This window comes from Beta vulgaris, chromosome 1 (assembly GCF_026745355.1).
Source record: "Beta vulgaris subsp. vulgaris cultivar EL10 chromosome 1, EL10.2, whole genome shotgun sequence".
NCBI classification, from domain to species: domain Eukaryota; kingdom Viridiplantae; phylum Streptophyta; class Magnoliopsida; order Caryophyllales; family Amaranthaceae; genus Beta; species Beta vulgaris.
In genome coordinates, this window is record NC_079202.1 from 36,911,580 (window position 1) to 36,917,064 (window position 5,485).

Sequence of the window (5,485 nt, forward strand, 5' to 3'; positions counted from 1 at the left end):
GGTTATTTTGATGCAAATTGATTATGATTATCTAAGATAAATCCGGTTGATCATTGAGGATGAAGATAGCTTGCACAAGGATCACGATGCATCTGTTTAGGAAAATTTTGAGTTAGAATAAAGCAAAGAGTTAGTGAAAGAAGTGCCAAAACTGACACCTGTTCACTATATTGATCATAACTATTGACAGAATATTGATAATCAAGAAATTCTAGTTGGGTTGGAAACTAAATTTCAATGGCTTTCCAATGATAGGTCACACACCTAAAGAGAACTTCTAGTTTGAGAGATACATCCTTCGCAAGTTGATGCAAAATCGCAGTTTTCCCACCCGGTAGACCGGAGAGACGAGAACTCCTTAAGCATACAAGCCAAATAGCCCGGTTGACCGGGCAAAAAGAGGCCAAATTTTCTTATGCGCCCGACCGGGCGAAATTGTTCCCTTGCTCGTAAGTTCACGGCAACGTCGCCCGACCTGGTGGTTTTTCAAGAACATTAAGTTTTTTGTCTTTTTTAGCCGGTTTTGTAAAAATTATAAAGAGGTTTTTCATTTTAGGTTTAAACACTTAGTTTTCTCTCGCTACTTTGGTATTAACTCTTTGCTTTGAAGATTATAAAGATTTTTGATTTCATTTTCATTGTTTTTCAATCATTTAGTATTCCTTTTTACTTTGTTTAATTTGATGAATTCTTCTACTTGCATTATGTTTATTGAGTTTATTATTATTATTATGAGTGAGTTGTCTTTTTCTAGGGCTTAGTGAGGGAAGCCATGTTTATACCTATTTTTTATTGTGGTTTAAAGTTCTTCGATATTTGAATTGAATTAGAGTAATTCCTATTGATTTGTTATGCTTGTTTATTCATGTAATTGTGTGCAATATCACGGGTTATGTTTAGCTAACAGGAGTTAGAATCGAAAATCATACTCAATAGAGGCTTGGTACAATAGGTATGACTGATTATGTTGAGCAACCCGTACTAACATATCTTGATCTAAGAGTTGTTAAGGCCCGACCGTAGGATTAACAAAATACTATAATTGTTCGAACCTCAATCCAAGTATTGTTGAACTATATTGTAGTGATTAAATTGGTATAAGGATGGTGGACCGATCGATTGCCGTAGGTTTTTAATTATTTGATAAACTTACATCTTTTCGTGTTCTAGTTTATTCTATAGTTTAGTTATTAATTATTCAATCAACTTCCTCTCTTGAAGTAGTTAAATAATTGAGCATAAATCTATAGAACTCCTCTCTCTATGGATCAACCTGTATTCGCCAATTTCTACTAAACAGACACCGTGCACTTGCGATATATATTTTAAAACTCATTAAGTATTTAAGGCTGTGTAAATTGAAGGTATTAAATTGGTTTTGAATTGGCAAAATTTTTTTTATGAAACGGAGAAGTAAATATTTTGGAGGGAAATGAATTTGGTGCCAAAAAATCCCCTTCCTTGATTCCCTCCACTTGGGCGTGGGATATTAGAAGGAAAATGGGACAATGGTCCCTCTTTTGTCTCTCCTTTCTTCTCTTCAATCCCATGTGCAATGGTCCCTACGACCTTTAATCCCCCACCCTTACTTTTGCTTAATCATCAACTAAAATTTTTCCTAGGGAATCGAGTTTTTCAAAAGTGTAATATGTAAAAGAAAGGAGGAAGTATAGTTTTTAATCATATAAAATAAGAGATATTAATGCTTATAGTTACACATCAAAAAGCATAGCCAAAGGAATGTTTCAAGTAATTAATATAAAAATCGAGGAAGCATTAATGTTGGGATCCTCATCACATCTAAAATCAATAATCATCTTACTCGTATCAAACCCTTCTATAATTAGTTAATTAGAAATTTTCACAATAAGGTCACTAGTTCAATTATGTTTAGAAAGACAGTTAAATGATCAATTGAGTTTGTATATTACAGTTTAGTATACTATATATCTATGATGCTATAATTAATCATTATGTTGTTTTAGATGGTACAAAATCTCTTTATTCAGTTCTAGATACAATCAAACACCCTATTAATTTATTTGTCAATGCACTTTTATAACCTCAATTATATTTCATTACATATTAGTAACAAACATACCAATTGAGTATTAATAAAGTATTAATTGAGACAAATAAAAAAAAGACCCAGATGACTATACTCTTTTTTTAGATATTTACAAGATTCTCTCTAATTGTGAATAGTTTCAAGATTCTAAATAAGAAAAATAAAAGAATACAAAGGGAGTATAAGCTAAGCGATGAATATACACATATGTATATATCTACTAGTACAATTACTTTTGGTTACCTCTTGAATCACACAATATGGTGACGAGTGATGATAATTTTTGTCAATAATGTTTGAAGATGACCAATATTATTAGGGATGTAGGAAGGGACTTTGAAGTTAAATGTTATTGGAAGCTTCATTATATGTTTTTGTTATAATATATTATGGATATGATGTTATCTTCACTTTTGCAATGAATCCAGGTGATGTGTTTACTCGTTATTGATGGATCGAGTGGAACAAATACAAGTAACACTCCAACCGATCCATTTCCATCCAAACCCATGTACCATGATCTGTCGGCATACATATGATAAATATTAATTTTAGAAGGTCATATCTCTCATGTTTCTCATCCATTCGATGCATGCGACATATTATTGAAAATATACCGACCTCTATATTCATGTCTAAGTGGTTCACCAACAAATGAAATCTACAAAGAAATGTATGACTTTCAAAATTCAACTATATATGGAGAATCGAAAATCATGTACATATTCCAAAAGTGTCTTCTACCATTTCATCAACTCTGCTCGTGAGCGAAATGGTATAAGCTTGCCTGATTGAGAGACTAATTGGTCAAAGATGAGACACTACCATAGTGATATGGGAGTCCTACATGAAAAGGGATTTCGCTCAACGGATTCAAGGTTGAAGAAGGTCCCACAGGTTCAGTTTTACGTCGATTCAAGTGGTCAGTGAATTTGGTTTAGAACGTTGTGACTGTTTGGTTCCTATCTATCGTTGAAACACTTAATTCCACCAAAAAGTCACTAGTAGAATAAATGCTTATTGGTGTGGTTATTAAGCGACCTATTGTGACGGTTTTGGCCATGCAACAATTAATAGCGCAACAATACGTAAATTACCTATTGATGCGGATCCTAGCCGAAATCGCAGCAATATGTATTTTTTTAATATTAAAAAGGGCACCTATTGCTGCGGTTTTGGGCCAAACCCGCAGCAATAGGTGCAACTTTTTCAATTTTTTTTTTGAAATTAGAATCTTCAATGTTAAAAATACTTAAAATGCAATAAAAACTAAAAGTAACTAGATCATCAGAGCAACCAGTGAAAATACAGCATATGCATAACCTAAATCAAAGTTCATACCAAAACACGTATTTCAACAACAAGAACATTCGAATTCATAAAATATCAATTGAAGACAATCCTAAAAATCATATCTGAATGACAAAATAAAAAAATGAAGAAAATAAATAATACAGAAGTTTAGATCTAAAAAATAAAAAATGAACAAAAAAAACACTATCGCGACGGTTAGAGAGACCGCCGAATCCGGCGAAGAAGGAAACTCGTCGGAGGCGGCTTCGTGGTGGTGGGGATCAAACGACGGAGTAAAGGAGCGATAACTGTAACACCCCGATAATTCTCTCTCTAGAAATAACTTTATAATATAAAACTTAGAGAATTACCCAGGCATTATCGCCCGTGTGATAACGTATCGGCTTACTCAGAATTTTGCAGCGGAAAACAACTTCTAAAACAACTTTATTAAAACTTTCGAACCAAACAATGTCAGAACTAAAAACACACCAACTTAACTATTGTCTGAAAACATAAGTTCCTACGAAAACAACTTAAATGATACTAGTAATACAAGAGTCTCTCCATTCCAGATTCCCAATGAGATGCATCTGCGAACCTGTAATGTCAATGCTGTCTTGACTCTGCTCCCCCGAAGGATCACCACAGGATCAATAGGCAAAGCCATGATCACACACACAACAAGCACGTAATCAGCAAAGCTGAGTACTACATATCAGACATAAATCATCCTAAACATGATACTACAAAATAACATGCAGGAACAAATAATAACATAAGTGTATAATAATATGCAGACAACTTTTACTGAACTAAACTAAAACCAACTTTTTATCACTTAAATGGAATAGTTATTGGGACGAGTTGTCTTGCCTACTAAGATGAAATGCGGGCGCGACTCCGCACTTCAGAGTGACATGCGATATCGAGGAACCTTTGAAATAAAGAGGGATGGTGATCAATCCATTCCTAGAAAAGCTATGGCACGCTCACCATAACCCCAACCCTTATGTCCAACTCAGACGTGCACCAGTCTAAAGTCTATAACCTATTCTCGTTTCACTTTACGTTGAATATATTTTATTACTTGTGTTGACACAACAAACAAGCAACACATAACTAATACTCAAACAATCATAAAAGAATCTCTTTTATCTTCAGATTTTAAGTGTTCACAACTTATCAATCAAGACTCCTTTAAATTCCTTTTTATACTTTACTAACTTTACTTGTTGAACCTAGCCAACAATAAACTTTACCTTTATATAGGTATAACTTGTCACTTACCAAATAAGATCCACGGTCCTTATAACATAATAACAATACTCAAGAATCCATGTAAAACATCATGATTCACTCTAACTTACATTAATTCACTCACGAATTAATAAATAAACTTGACTTATCCTGCTTGCATCAATCTTCCATACAAACATTTATAATCATAAACACCTCTAGTTTACATGTAGCACCAGGCAAATACATGTAAAACAATTCCAGTAATCATATATATGAACAAATAGAGTCCTATACATGATACTAATAAATAAATACTCTTAGAGCATGCTTCTAAATCAATAGCACGTAGACGATGTACGTACCTTGTATAAACAAATCGGTAGGCCACTTTTACTCGCTAAAAGTCTCCTACTACGAAATCTCCGCCTAGAAAATAAAATAATGAAAATAAATTTGAACTAAAATTTACACAACTTTAAAACGATCAAAACCCCCTTAAACGTGTTTTAAAATCGTTTTTACGTACCAAACTTTCGTTATTTTTAATCCCTAGTATAGTACAACTATTAGTGATTAAAAATCATTTAAAACTCTTAAAATACTTATTTTCTGAAATTACAGCATTTATAAAATTTAATAAATCTTCTGAAAATATATTCAATACATATAAAATTATGTACTAACCAAATCTCATGATTTATACTTTATATATATAGTTTCTAGTAATAAAAACCCTAAAAACTATAAATTTCATGATAAAAACTAAAATAAACTTAACATATTAAATCTGAAATTTGTTATGATAATAAACATAATAACCGAAATATATATATGCATATAAAACAGTAATTTAAATCATAAACATGGTAATTAATAATAAAA

General features: G+C 32.4%; 1 long non-coding RNA gene across 1 annotated transcript; it reads right to left on the reverse strand.

The window, feature by feature from the left end:
• Positions 1–3,793: 3,793 nt before the first annotated feature.
• On the reverse strand, positions 3,794–5,031 carry LOC130592169 (uncharacterized). Its single transcript, XR_008970381.1, has 2 exons — positions 4,966–5,031; positions 3,794–3,987 (listed from the first exon to the last, which is right to left on the reverse strand). It is a non-coding gene; the product is annotated as an uncharacterized LOC130592169 (long non-coding RNA).
• Positions 5,032–5,485: the final 454 nt, after the last annotated feature.